General features: G+C 36.6%; 1 pseudogene across 1 annotated transcript; it reads left to right on the forward strand.

Moving 5' to 3' along the window:
• Positions 1–8,497: 8,497 nt before the first annotated feature.
• LOC145069464 (elongator complex protein 4-like) lies at positions 8,498–9,560 on the forward strand (annotated as a pseudogene). Its single transcript, XR_013689517.1, has 5 exons — positions 8,498–8,680; positions 8,775–9,001; positions 9,104–9,173; positions 9,256–9,412; positions 9,509–9,560. The product of XR_013689517.1 is annotated as an elongator complex protein 4-like (transcript).
• Positions 9,561–16,096: the final 6,536 nt, after the last annotated feature.

Consider the following 16,096-nt stretch of genomic DNA (forward strand, 5'->3'; position numbering starts at 1 on the left):
ATAGGGAAACCCATTAGAAATCGTCCCTAGGCCTATAAGGAAGGAGCCCATGGGATGCTTAGGGCTTAAGCATCCAAATTAGGGTTTCCTAGTTTGATAACCCTAATAGCTGCACTATTTAAAGATCCCTAGAGCACAAAAAACGTGGGCAAGTAACTCCTTAGAGTTTCCACACGTTTTGGGCAGCCTCCTTCTTCTTCTCTTCTTCATCCTCTTGCTCTTGGTGTTTGTGAACCATTAGAGGAGTGACATTTGTGACTCTAAGCTTTCTAAAGTCAATACAAGAAGGATTTGAGATTGTTATTGCTACATAACAATCAAGGTATGATCTAAACCCTAATTTATATGTTATATTGATTATCATATGCTAGATCTAGGGTTTATAGTCTTGGATGAATTGCATGTATAATAGAGAAACCTAGATCCAAGCATTAGGGTTTATATGAGCACATAGGATGTTCTTATGGCCTTGATTGGTTTCTATTGTATTGATGCCTTGTGTGTTTATTCAAGCTACAAAATCGATTTTTGGCCAACCTGCCTGATGAACTCGGCGAGTACCACAGTGTACTCGGCGAGTAGGCCTCAACTCGGCGAGTACAATGTGGTACTCGGCGAGTTCGAGCGTCAGATGGAGCTATTTTCGGGATTTCTTGCTGTTTTACTCATGGATACTTGCCTTAAATGTTATGGGTCATCAAAATTCGAATTTTAATCATATTTTGGGTGTATCCTCTATTAAACAAAAGATAATTACAATTGATTAGATAATAACTTCCTTATTTGATTAAAGTTTGATTATTTGTATTAATTGGGTAACTTATTTTGCAAGAAATTGAAATTAGGTCAAGTATAGATAATGATGAAATTATTTGTTTAATTTATATTATTTGTTATTTGATCCTTGTGTTATGAAAAGTTTCAATTTTCCCCTTTAGGTTTTATAGTTTGAATTTGAACTCAAAAGTTTTGTTTTGAAATTTAAATAGTTGAAACCCTAATGTTTTGAAAAGGTTTCAAAACTTGCCCTCAAGTTTTGGAATTTAAATTTTGAATAAAAAGTTTGATTTTGAAATATTTAAATTCTAAACCCTAGTGTTTTGAAATGTTTCAAAATTTGCCCTCAAGTTTTGGAATTTAAAAGTTGATTAAAGGTTTAATTTAGGAATGTTAAATTCTAAAACCCTAGTATTGTTTTGAAAAGTTCATATCACAGCCTTATGGCTTTATTAATTAATTAAGGTGTATAATTAAAAGAGGTTTAATAAATCCATAAAGTTTTGGTTTACAATTTAATTGGATTAAAAGTATAATTGTTAAATTTGACCACATAATATTTTAAAAGTATAAAATACACCCTATACTATATATATAACATTAAAAGTCTAACATTATATATATGTATGAGTAAAAGTCAGTCTTACCGTTAGTAGGCCTCATTCACGAAACTGGTCTATAAGGGGTGTTTAAGGAAATTGCCTATAAATGGCGATTGAATGGGTATCCACTCTTACCCACCGCACTCTTGACTAGTGGAGGGTCGTTAGCCGAACGGGTAGGATAGGACAGAAACCTTCCATTATAAGTATAATGAAGTACAAAAGTAACTAAATGTTTTTCAAATTCCCAATCTTAGTTACTTAGGCAAAAGTGAATTGATGCAATTCCATGAAATTACACTTTGTGCCCTTGCGAAGAAGTTAGTGGAGCGTGTGTGGTTTACCGGCACACTAAATGGTTCTAAGCAAAGGTAGCAAAGGGTGACTCAATGTTTGTCATAGTTCGTTGGAGCGTGTGTGGTTTACCGGCACATCGAATAGGAGAGTGTAACATGTGAGGGCACCATGTAAGTTTGCATGGTTATTCACACCCGCTTTGTGATCCTCGGCATCCCAGTCACAAACTAGAGGGGGCATATCGAGATTTAAACATACCATTGAAATGTTCAATGAATCTCATAGGATCTAGGAGTTTTCATAGATTTAAAACTTAAATTTCTTTTTCGTTTTTCATGGTGGAAATTAGTGAATCGTCATTCACTTACCTTCAAATATTCTGCAAATAGATTACGGCACCCCTTTTCTAGGTTGTAGCGTATTGTGTTGGGTCCTAGCCTTAATATCTCATTTGGGTGATTTATTAAGGACTCAATCAGTCAACTAACTTGAATTTGTTTTTCTCCCGTTTCGTAGATGTCAAGGTACGACAACTATGGTCTTCCCAATTCCCGTGGAACAAGCATTCCACATGAAGATGATATTCCTCGATTCGATCGAGGAACAAGAAATCATGCTTCATTTCCTCCACCTCCTCCAATTATTCTACCTAACCCACAAGATCGAAGAATTGAAAGGTTCAATGTCACTAAAGCCCTACTGGAAATGAAACATGAAGATGGTAAACCCGTGTGTGCCCACGTTCTAGGAATGAAATCACACATCGATAGGTTGATAATGTTGGGTGCGTCATTCCCTGATAAGTTGGCTGTGAACTGGGTTCTACAGTCACTTCCTGAAGCATATAATGAGTTCAAAAGAAAGTATTATATGATGGATCATGACGCAAACCTCATTGACCTAACTTACATGCTCATTGCTGCTGAATCAGAAATGATTTGGCAAAGCAATGGAGCATATTTGTTGGGAAAGTCAACCAACCATGCTTCCGAGGATGTTCTAGGAGAATCGACCTGCCTTTGCTACCAAGAGAAAGGGCATTGGATACAAGTCTGCCATAAGAGCCTGAAAAGTCCAAAAGATGGGAGAGTCAAAGAGTATGGCTGTGCTTCAGGTAAAATCCAATATCTAACTCCATTAAGTTCCTATTCGTTGATTCTTAATACATGATGTGATAAGATTGCATTTGAATGTTTTTGCAGGATCAGTGAAAAAGAGAGGAAGCTTGATGGAAGAGCAAGATGAGTCTAATCATGAAGAAATGGATCTCGATCGCATGGATTTGAAGATTAGACTTTGAGCTTAGAAAGTTATGATAGAGTTGTTAGAAATTTTTCTTTTTGACTACATAGTTTTTCAGTTGATTTTGCATTGTATGGACAAATGTTTTCCGCTGCTTTTATGAATAAAATAAAATTTTGATTTGACTTATTTATTTATTTATTTATTTCCTTGCAATGAAATCGTTATGAAAAATTGATGTTTGCATATTTCTACAACAAATGGATAAGATTCTTAATTATGTTAATAGTGGAAATGTCAAGAATTTACCAAATAGGGAGAGTTTCTCATCGCCCAAGTTTCGATTGGACAGAAACTTGGAATCATGCAACTTGGTTGCACGATGAATGAGAAATTTCATATTTGGAAATTAGACTAATTCGTTGACAAAGTGTCAAGTGAAGGACCAGGAGATCGAGTACACAAAGTTGTGTATTGGTCAAGTCCACCACAAGGGTAACAAAGATATTCGTCATAATTTACTAAAGGATTAGTAAATATGATTATACTTATAAGATTAAGTGTAATTCTGAATTGATTGAAAAAGGTTTAAATCAATAGCAGAACGAATAAAAGAATCAAGTAGGCAGAAAGATAAAAGTTTCTCTATTCTAAGAAGAAGGGAGAGTACCTTTTATACTTTATGATATGTCTTAATGATTAAGAACCATATTTCAATTGATCCTCTAAATAAGTCTTAGTACAAGTGTATGTATAAGAAGAGGAATCAAGAATTGAAGAAATGGTTAAATCAAGAAGTCAATCATACTTCATTCCAAAACAAGTCTTAGAGTTAAGATTGTAATATTGAGTGACAAGTCTTAAGAAGGTTTATAACATTCATCAAATGTAGAATTTGGAAAAAGGCTTTCCTATTCTCGCACATTTGAAATTGGAAAGTTGTGATGTCTTGGATAAGACAAAGACCAACTAGGACCAATTTTATGAAATGTTTTGTCTTGATAAAGGCTACACTAACTCTTGAATATTTGTTTGTCATATGTTTATTGACAAGAGAATCTTATATGTCAAGGAGTCAGTGGGAGTCTTAATGGTCTTGAAAAAGTTCAAGAACTAATCGAGAATAAACCTTGTCGATCATCACTAGCACACGAGTTGAGGTTTACAACCTATCGTGTTGACATTACCTTGTTTCTGTGCCGTTCCAATTGAGTTAATTATGCATGTGAGCCCTATGAGTTCTCATTTGAATGTATAAAAGGCAAGGACCTTGATCAATTGAAAGTACATTGATATGAAAGGGTGAGCTGCTTAACTACTTGGAAGACATGGTGGGCAGTCGTGTTACCACAAGGCAAGAAATCAAGATTAAGAGTTCAGTCCATATGAGTTTGAATGTGTCATAAATTTTGATTTTAGCAAATTCACATGGATAGGAACACATACACCATTAAATCTAAGTGTCATAAGATTCCTTCCTTCATGAAAATGACTGTGAGGAAATGCTTTCACTAAGGAATATTTTAAGAAGATAGTGATTGTGAAAATTGTATTCTCGAATTCGATTATGGTTACGGTATCCCTTTCCATGATTCGAATTATGAGATTTGGCAATTAGTCTAAATTGTTTAAGACACACATATAAACTATCTAAGGCAAAGGTGTATAAGTTTAAGAAGCCTTGATAAAAGATTATCAAAGCATTGGGTATTAGAAATATAAACTTAAAGAAATTCAATAGGCATTGTTTTTCTGAAAGTTAAGTTGTGTCTGAATGCATGTCAAAGCTAGTGGGAGCATAAGTGTTATGTTTATAATAATAATCATCATGATAATGGGAGCATAAATGTTATGATTATATGATTATTCAGGCAAGTATTGCAAGTTAGCAATATTAATTATAGAAAACAAGAGTTTTACTTTGCAAAGTCGCAATGGTTGAAAAGTTGTTTTGCTATAATTAAGGGAGAGAATATTATGCTTCGTTTCAAATCTAAAGGCTTAGGTTGTGGAATTTAATAAACTTAGTCAAGGATACATAGTGCATTCTTAAATTTCGATTATGATTACGTCATTCCTCTTCATAGTTCGAATTGTGAGAACGTAGTACGTAAAATATTTTGGCAGAAGATTGATAAAGTATTAAATCTTCATGTAAGACATTATGCATCGTGTCCCATACGCTTCGGGTATAGGATTGATTGCAAATGCTATAATATTTGACCATTCTAAAATTTTCCAAATGTCTAGCGCATTTAGAGGGAAAAGGACAACAATCGGTTTTGACTAAGATAATTAAACAACTATCAAAGGACAATCCAAAGTTTGCCGAGGATTGGTCGCTTGTGAGTAGTTGAAAGTATAGTATTGGATGGACCATATCGACATTATTATGAATAGAAAAAATTCTACTAAGAATGAGTTGTCATATGGAAAATATGGAAACGTTTCCATATTGGGAGTTGGATAATGAGAGTCTATGTCTAGATTAGAAATTTTATGCAAAAGGATGTTCAAAGGAGTGTACTTTGAGTGAGAGACATCACATCTATGGAGTTGTCTTATAACAATCTCTGATAGAGGACTTTGTAACTTCATTGGCAATAGTCATTGTGACTTTAGTGCAGTGACATTACGAAAGGATCATTGCATAAAATGTTAGAATCTAACATATTCTATAAGTGGCAAGAATTCGATATTCTTTCACTTGTGAAAGGGATTAGGAGTTGTGAAATGAGTATGATTGGAAATATGTTCATTTGATCGATTTCACAAAGTAAGAGCCATAGGTAAACATTGTGTGCATACTAAGAGCATGGGACAAGTGTTGTAATATTTCAAGTAAGAAGTTGATTACCCGAAACGACAAATAATGAGCAATCGATATGGTGATTAATAAAAGGTGTTTTATTTATACTCAAAGGTTTGTGGCCATATGGTATTAGTATTATTCTTGTGTTTCACTTTGCATGTTTTGACTTCCTAAATAATTTAATTGGTTGAGAACAGTCAAATTATTCGAATGGGCCATAGTCGTTCATATGTTGGAAGTAGATATGAAAGAAGACTGTCGTGAATTGGTGTGTGGATTGTATAAAGAGTATTAGACATAAGCAAATGTTTGCTGCAACGTTCATGAGTGCTTATGAATATGATTTGAGCATTGGATTAAACCCACGCTCACTTGGATCACTTCATGGATTTTATCACGGGTGATTGGTGAGATGACAACATCTTATATTCTTGAAACCAAGATGTGTAAGTTGTATCTTGCGAGTCGGTTGCACATTGATAATATGTAAACGTACCAGTAATAGGGTGTTATAAAATATATTGTTGTGTGTGATTCGGTGAGTGAGTGTAAGCGAGCATTGAGTCACAGTTTATCCGTTCCTTTTATTCAAAGTAGGATAAAAGCGATATATGTGGGCCCCTCGATAATTTAGTGATGGCACCTAAGTGCTTGGCCAAGCCAGGACTAAATTGATGTGTTCAATTGTAGTCTGTTGTCAGTCGTCATGAATATGAATTCGGGAAACAACACATAGACAGAGAGAATGATTTAGATCTATGTCTCAGTCTATACGATATCTAGAATGGAGGAATATATGATCCCTTATCTTAAGGACACGCGTATCTGATAAGATCAGAGTTGACAGCGGCTTTGGAAAGGTACGATTGCAGATCAGGATCTGAAGTGATACGCAGAATAGTTATTAGACTTATCCAAGTGGGAGACTGTTGGATTAGTGTCTAAGTCCATAACTATTTTGGTATGTACTTGACCCTATGGTGCATGGTCCTTTTGGGTTGCCTTCACCAAAGCAACTTGATAGGATGAATTATGGAGAGAAAGGATAAAATATGATTTATTAATATATTATGAGAATAATATCTTAAAGGAGAAATCATATTGTTTAATTAATATTAGTCAATAATTAATTGCTAATTAAGTTTGTGACTAAAAGATATTAATTAAACTTAAGGGACTAGAACTGTCAATTGTATGATAGTTGAATATTGAGCTAATGGACTCCATATTAAAGGGGTGGACGAATTCTATGGGGAAACCCATTAGAAATCGTCCCTAGGCCTTTAAGGAAGGAGCCCATGGGTTGCTTAGGGCTTAAGCATCCAAATTAGGGTTTCCTAGTTTGATAACCCTAATAGATGCACTATTTAAAGATCCCTAGAGCACCAAAAACGTGGGCAAGTAACTCCTTAGGGTTTCCACACGTTTTGGGCAGCCTCCTTCTTCTTCTCTTCTTCATCATCTTGCTCTTGGTGTTTGTGAACCATTAGAGGAGTGACATTTGTGACTCTAAGCTTTCTAAAGTCAATACAAGAAGGATTTGAGATTGTTATTGCTACATAACAATCAAGGTATGATCTAAACCCTAATTTATATGTTATATTGATTATCCACTACAAGAAAAAGACCCTTTTACGATGCACAAACCACGACACTCATTGATCTATGTTACGCAAAAGAGATCGACATTAAAAAAGTGTCATCTCTTCAAAAAATTTAAGGATTTAGGTCACGCATTATTGCGTGCCCTTAATTTAGTGTTATAAGAAAAAAAAACACAGAGGGCACCGTATCTTAAACGCGCGTCGTTTGTGAGTGTCGCTTTATAATTTTAATGAACGCGCGTTCGTTTAGTAGATAGGGGGAAATGAAATCCCCAAAATTTTGAAAACCCGCCTTGTTCTTTTCTACCTTTTTTCTATCTTTCATCTTCACAATCGATTCTCTCCTCTCCCTCCTCTCCAATCCGCTTCTCCCCTACTCCTGACCTTACTTGTTAATCGTCTCATCAGATCTCTGCTCTAATGTCTCTCTGAAGACCAAGAAATTTCAAGCCCTAGTCTCCCTCTGAGGCAGAGACGAAAAGAGAAAGAAACATGAAGAATGCACCTATCGTTGTTACGACTTATGATGCTTCTCGAAGCTTCTCAAAGCTTTTGATAAGAACACTGGCTCAGTTGCTTCTCAAAGCTTTTTATAAGCACCCCGTCGGTTTGCATACCGGAAATCGACCCACATCCTCAAATTAGGGTATTTTTCATCCTTCAAATTACGACCCACATCCTCCATAGATCGATCCTTATTGCTTCATTTCTCACAAGAAATTGAACACTTTACATTCACAGGGCAACAAAATCAACTATTTCTGGAACTTCGGTTTCGGTTCCAATTGAAATTGAAGGGTTTCTGGTCACCATGATCAAAGGGTTAGGGTCTCGTTTGTCAATGAATGCTCACAGGGCCACGAAAGCTAGGGTTTTTGGGCAAAGCTAGAATCGATCTTGTCTCGTTCCTTTGGAATCACGAAGACGCTGATTGCCATGGAGTTCACGCGGACTATGGTTCAGAGAGTTCTAAATTAATTTATCTTCAAATCCTGTTTGGAGAACTTCTAGTTTACACTAATGAGCGATGTGGAATAGATTGCATACCTGCTTTGGTAGTTTCCTTCCAAAATTGATGTTGTTCAAGTATTCTACAAACATTATATATGATTATTAATAAAATCATTTACTCCAAAATCATTATATATGTTGTTTACCTGTTTGATCCGTTTGTTCTTATTTCTCAGGAGGATTAAAAAACTGTCCGATATTTATGGCTACTGGCAAAGTCCGGACAAGTAGTTTCTCAAAGAACTTTTCAGCTGCACCTACCTCTTCTGTCCCTGGTCTCAAGTATGGACCAAATGGAACAATCTTTCTTTCATCAGGCATACCGGATCTTGATAGTAATCCCAATACCCCCTTTTTATATTTTATTAAAGCATCTAAACAAGTATCACAACAATTTCCTAATGGATGATTTGTTTCTGTAATATCTAGAGATTTTAGGTGGGGGATTCCATTTAGGAAGTCTGGTAATGATCATGGAAGACACTGAAGCACCTCATCATATGCTTTTGTTAAGGACTTTCATGTCTCAGGGACTAGTACACAACCAACCTGTTCTTTATGCAAGCCCAGTCAAAAACCCTAGAGCCTTTCTTGGAACCTTGCCAATTACTTTAGTCCCCAAAGATGACAAATCTCGTAACACTGATGCAGAACAGGTACTACTTTACTTTTTCCCATTTTGCCCTTAGGAACATGCATCTTTCTCTTCACAACTACAACTATATTAATGTAAATTCTGCCTTTTTATGAGCTTGTAGAAGGATTTGCGGATTGCTTGGCAATATAAGAAGTACCTTGGGGAAAATAAGCAACATAACGAGGAGCGAGGTAATTTTGTATCTTTTTATCCATTGTGGGGATTTTTAGTATAAAAAGTAAACATCTTTTGTGTTGTGATAATGTGATGCAGATGGGAAAATAGAGTATTGCAATTAATTTGACCTAAGGAAGCCTATAGAGAAGCATTTGATAACGGGAAACCGTGTGGAGTGTTTTAGCCTTTTAGATTGTTCAAATCTTGCTGGATTCCGTGATAGTTGTTCAAAGTTCATATCTCAATTTCCAAAGTACTGATGTTATTATTAGTAGTGGATTGATCTTATTAAACTTAAAAGTGGTCTTCTTCATTGACTCTTACACCTAATTTTCATAATTCTAATCAGGTATGATGGAAATATCACAAGTGCAGGAAGAATTGCTATCCAATCATTTTGAAGCCTGTAGTGTTCAAGGGATATCAAATAGGCGGTGCAATCTGTGATGGAGCTACAGGGGCGACTGCCAAAACGCTTAAATTACCTCATGAAGATGAGTTCTGGAGTAGGGGAATTAGTGCCTGCGCAATCTGTGATGGAGCTTCACCAATTTTTAAGGGTGAAGTTCTTGATGTTGTTGGAGGAGGTGATACAGGAACTGAGGAAGCAATATATTTGACTAAATATGCAAGACATGTACATTTACTTGTACGCATGGATCAATTAAAGGCCTCACGAGCTATGCAGGACAGGTTAGAAAAAATATGTATTTCTCTTCTCTTAATAGGAAACAAAAAGTAAATACAAATTTAAAAATGGATTAAAAATGGAAAATTTTGTACCAATTAAGAGGATATTATTACCTATAAAACAAGACCCATCTACAGCCTTTGACTAAATTAGGAAGGGAAGATTGAAAGAATTGGTATAAATCTTGATTAATGAAAAAGGAATCAAGGGAAAAGTCAATGATAGCTTTCACTAGAGTATTTGGTTCAGTTGCATCTTCAAATTCAGAGCTGCTGCTACTGCTCCTTGAAGATCCCTGGTCTCCATTAGAGTATTTACTATTGTCGTTTCTGGTTGTTTTGTTTGCTTCTGCTTATGCTGAAATATTTATTTATACAGGTTTGTCTCACGCACCATGAATACATACAGGTTTGTCTCATCACAATGCTATGCTGCTAAATATTCATAATTTATAATTATATTTTATTTTTGGCTAATATTTTTACATATGTAGGTTGGTAAAGGAAGAGACGTTGGGTTAAATGAAATTGCCCTGTTTGAAGGTTGACCAATTCTGTAGAGCACCTGGTTTTGGTGACAGAAAAAGTCAATATCTTGATGATATTGCTATTCTTACTGGAGGCAAGTATTTCATATGTTGTTTTTTAACAAAGGGTTCTGGTTGAAATCTGTCTTCCAACTATTCGCTATGACTACATTTGGTCCCTAAACTTTTAAAATTTCTATTGCATACAGGAACTGTAATCAGAGAGGAGGTAGGTGTTGACCAAAGACACAACCACCATTGATGGTGATGGAAGCACACAGGAGTTGGTGAACAGACGGGTGGCAATGGAGAACAAGTTTGTGGGTGGAAATGGAGAACAAGTTTTAAGTAGGGATGTCTATAGAATTGGTCAACTCTTTGATTTTTTCAGAATGCTCTCTTTCTACTTCACCACAGTTGGTTACTAGTTGAGTTAAATCAGATGTTTTGTTTCAAATAATAGTTATATATTTAATTTTCCCTTTGAGAGTTTAATGTTAGTTTGGTTCAGGTAACTGTTGAGAAGGTTGTTTTGGAACAAAGCAATAGCCAGTATGAGCTTCAAGGCGAATACGTGTTGCTGGAGAATGAGGCTTACTAAGAAGAGCAATGGCTGGTAATTTAGGGAGTGTGATATCTTCTATGGGTTGCTGGAGAATGAGGCTTGAGGTTCCACGTGCTGAAATTGATGAGATGCTTCCACTTGCTAGGCTTGTTTCCCGAAGTACCGATCCAGCTCTTCAGTTTAGATCAAAGGTCATCCTCATTCATTCATTCATTTATTAAGTTTTAGTCTATCATCCAAATCCAAAAAGCTCTCATCTAAATCTAATTTCTTCTATTTGCAAAACACATGAGAATGAATGAATGAATGCCCTCTACCAAAATATAGCAAACACAACCTATCCTAATCCTGTTCATATACCATAAGAGAGTAAAGTAAAGTAGGTTCCATTCCTATACATTGGTTTGGTAAACAGAGTAAATAAAGTAGGTTGTTATTTGTAGCAAAGCTCTATCTAGTCTAGGGGTATATAAATATTATATGATTTTAGGTGGTGATGTTCCCCATTACCTTAATGTTGATCTTGCATTGGGAGATATACGTGTTGCAAAGTTTATTAAGTCTGACTACCCATTTGTCCCATTGGAGGAAGCTCAAGGTTCTTTACTTCTCTTACACTGTAATAATCCATCTTCACACTTATTTTGTAGTAATGTTTTTTTTGCAGGCAATATAGATACTTTGAGCAAGTTCATACATTTAGTCCTTGAGCGGTGTTACTAAGGAAGAGTGGAGACAAGTGAGGCACACATTTAAAAAAAGCAGCACAAATCTTGTTTACAGTGAGGCACACATTAGGTTATTAGAACTATTAGTTTGTAAATTTTTGTTACAACTTCTATTGATTTGTTTTATCTTTCCAAGGAATGATTATTTGTATGACATTACATTTATGCAATGGATTCTATTTTTTGTATATGATATTTTATTTTTTATTATGAAACATTAAATACAAATTTAATTTGAAAATAATTAAATCTATAAATAATATTTTTTTTAAACAAGAAAAATTATGATACGCAAAAATGTGTATCATCTTCATTTATGACATGGCCTTTCTTGACAGGGGCTTTCTTGATACGCATTGCGTGTCATTAACACGTGCGACGTAAGGCTACGACACACGAATGTGTGTCGTCTTCCTTTATGACAGGGTCTTCCTTGATACGCATTGCGTGTCGTAAACGCGCGTCGTAATTGTGCGTCGTAAATGAGCGTCGTAAATGCGCGTCGTCTATAGACGACGCGCAAAAGCGCGTCGTCTCTCTTTATGACAGGGCCTTCCTTGACGCGCATTTGCGCGTCGTCTGAGCCTTTTACGACGCACAATGAGCGTCGTAAAAGGCTGTTTTTCTAGTACTGATCATATGCTAGATCTAGGGTTTATAGTCTTGGATGAATTGCATGTACAATAGAGAAACCTAGATCCAAGCATTAGGGTTTGTATGAGCACATAGGATGTTCTTATGGCCAAAACCCATCAAAGAGAACTTTCACCATAGCCTATGCGTCAAATAAATATCCTTCCAAAACTAATAAGAAAACCTAATACGAACTGTCAGTCGTCTCTCTTATCCAAGCCTTCCGAAGTACCCAAGAGAAGGGTACCACACATTGTTAACTAACCCCTACATAGACATTAAAATCAGAAGCGAAAGACACCGCAGATTCTTCGGAAGACAATAACCGCCCGAAACCTACTCAATAGATTCCCCCAGAAAGGTTGTCCACATCGCACAATCAGGTTCGTGAATCAAGAGAAAGAACTCATGGGATTAACTTACTACTACTGAGTATATGCATTAGAGTGGTATATAATTTAGATCAATAAGATTTAAGATGTGTGCTTCCTCCCTGTTCCTCATTTGGTTGTGGGTATGGGGTGGGGCCACACATTTGAACATCCCGTCAAATCTCAGTTATATACGACTCGCATACACCGGGTATTAGTGATTAAGCCGAGTATGAGGTCGACCACGAACCTTATGATAAGACCCTTCATCCTATCCCATAGAAAAGGAGATGGAGTCAAGAGAACCACTGGAGGTTGAGCTACTAAAATGACCAAAAATGGGAAATTTGTTGTCATCTCGGTCAGGCCAACATAGTAGCTAACACCCTTGGTTAGGAAAGTAACTCAAGTCGTAAGGGTCAAAAACATCGAATACGACCATCCATTCGCGCTTAATCCCACAAATTAAGCATCTCAGCAGTAGTCCAACGCTTCAGAAAATCTCTAAGGGCTAAGTTAGCCCTGATCGGAGACTGCTATCAATGAAACAGCGAAGTGTGACAACCCAAGTTGTCCCGTTACATTTCCCCGTTACCGTTAACGGAATATTCCAGTTTATAAAAGTTCCGTTAATTAGAGGCCGTCAATTAAATAAACATTTCAGTTGTTTATGTTTAATATGCCGTTAAGTCGTGATAAAAGGAAATAAAAACACATAACACACATTTCCATTTAATTGGAAAAAAAGTTAGTTTTTATTATTACCACCACTAAATCGGGTGCGACCAAAAGCCCCGTATAACGGCAGTATTGGGTAGAATTCCACTGAGCTCCAACTCCCACCCATATATAAGGGGGAGTAAACTCCATTTGGAGCTTTTCCACCCTCTTTCTCTCTATACTCTCTCTCTAGACCCGTTTTCGCCCCAAATCTGCAACCAAACGCTTCCAAATCGTAAGTCCGCTTATCCTAGCTTGTTCTAAACATATTGATTCGTGATTATAGCTTAAAAATAGGACTTATAAGCTAAGGAAGAGGAGTTTACGGCCTAAGCTCCTCCTTAGGCCGTAAACCCCTAAATAAAGGCCAAAATGACCCCAAAAGTCCCTAAAGGCTTGGAAATAAATTAAGGGATTTGCCTAGGAGTGTTTAAACATTAAATCACATGATTGTAGGGGGTAAAAGAGAGTTTAAGGCCCAGGCATATGCCAAGGCCGTAAACACCTCTTAATCATGTCAAAAAGCCCTAAAAACACTCCCAAATCACCCTTGGACTTAATACATAAATTAGGGGCTTGTCCTTTTAGGTTTAGATCAATTAAACTCAATAAAATGAAGGGGTAAAGGGAGTTTACGGCCCAGACATGTGTCAAGGCCGTAAACACCCCTAAACATGCCAAAAAGGTAGTTTTAAATCCCCCAAATGGCCTCACACTTCATTATAAATTACTAGCAAGGTATTAGGGGCTTGAAACTTCAATAAACTCAAGGAATGAGAGTTTACGGCCGTAAACTCCCTTAGGAGTTGTCCCTGGGCTGTAAACTCCATTAAGATGCCCTTAAAGACCTTAAACCCACTCATACTATATAGTTTTGGACCTAGAATAATTCCATGAACAAGTTAGAAACCTTAAAACACACTAGAACCCCTCACCATGAGTTTACGACCGTAAAATCATGGTGAGTAGTCCCTGGGCCGTAAACATGGTGTTGAGAGTTTACTCTCGGAGAGTAAACTCCATTCCTAAGCCATACACACCCTTAAATGTTACCCGGGACACCCCAAACACTTAACCAAAGTGTTTTCCGCTCCTTAGAGTGCGTATACTTGTTTAATTGGTATATAATATACTAATTGTATGTGAAAATATGTTATCATATGTTAAATAGGTCTCTAAGTGTGTCCAAGTCCTTACGTGACACCGAACGCCCAACCAGCACCTTCGTCGGACCTACTTACACCAGGTGAGTTCATACCCCTGAATGAACCTTTTAATATTTTTACATGTTTTATAGGGCGGAATACAAGTTAAACATGCCAGTTATCATATCAATCACATGTGATTGATAACCCGCATGCACAATGATTTACCACACTCTAAACCGTTTTACCGAGTAGGACGCTATAAATGGTCTTCTAAAATGTTTTCACTTATTCAAAACTCTTACTTAGTATGTTTTATTTGAATTCATTTTAAACTGGTTTATAAAGGTTCCAAGGATTTATAAAGCTTTTCAAACTTATTTTTACCAAAGAATACCAAATGTGATTTTCCTTGAGTATAAAGGTTTTTCCAAGGCTTTCATCGAAGTTCCCTTTTTACAATGTATACTTTTACTTGTTAGTTACTGCTGCTTCGCTTTTACTTATTCTATACTTCTACTTGGTAACGCTTTCACTTCTTGAAGCGCTTATACTTGTTATTGCCTCTATTTCACTTATACTGGTAGTCACTTATACCGATAGACACTCCTACTTCACCAGTTGTCGCTTCTACTTCACTTATACTTGATATCGCTTCTACTTCACTTAAACTCGATACGCTCCTACTTCACTTGTTGTCGTTTCTACTTCGTGATACACTGACTTTTGGCACGCTTATACTTCACAAATCGATTATCCCACTCTGTACGCTTATACTTCACGACTCGGATATTCCACTGTATGCTTATACTTCACAAGTGGGTTATTCCACTGTACACTTATACTTCACGATATGATTCCACTTGATACACACTCAAGCGTAGTTAGATGTATGTATGTGCTTGTATAGATGCATATAAATAATGATTGAAGGACTTTGGAAGGCTTGTCCGCCCTATTTCCTTTTCTTCGTTGAGATGTGGTCTGGTGGGATCGGATGTCCATCCGAAGGTCGTTTGATTCATTAGTTATATATTATGTACACAAGCATAGACATATGGGTTTACTTCAGTCAATTCAGTTATAAATCTCTACCTCTAGTTCAACACTTACATTAGAAACCCACTATTTGGAAGTCTCTACCCACTATTTGGGATGCATCTTCAAGACACGGCCTTCTCCGTCGTCTAGTTGGTAACCAGAGTCTCCTGTAGGGAGAGCGGACATTGTGTGTATAGATCTATACGGGATTGACACCCCTGCACCCTGACTGCTAGCTACAGTCCACGGCCTACCAAGCCAAGGGGTGACAAATGTCACATTTTATAGACGCTTGTAGGGCGTCTAGAACTCTAGTCAGTATGGTTACGAGTATCCCGGGTTACCTTATAATTCATGGTCTTAAGGTAACGGTATTCACCGGCAATTTACACTATATGCTGGTAACTCATTTTTTCAGAGTCACACTGTTTTGACCTTGCAAGATGTATCTTTCACTTGATACTGTCTGCGGTCTGTATTCTCTGTTTTAGACCTTACTAGACGCATCATTCATTTG

This window comes from Lactuca serriola, chromosome 8, assembly GCF_051521515.1.
Source record: "Lactuca serriola cultivar US96UC23 chromosome 8, Lser_US96UC23_V15, whole genome shotgun sequence".
Taxonomy (NCBI): domain Eukaryota; kingdom Viridiplantae; phylum Streptophyta; class Magnoliopsida; order Asterales; family Asteraceae; genus Lactuca; species Lactuca serriola.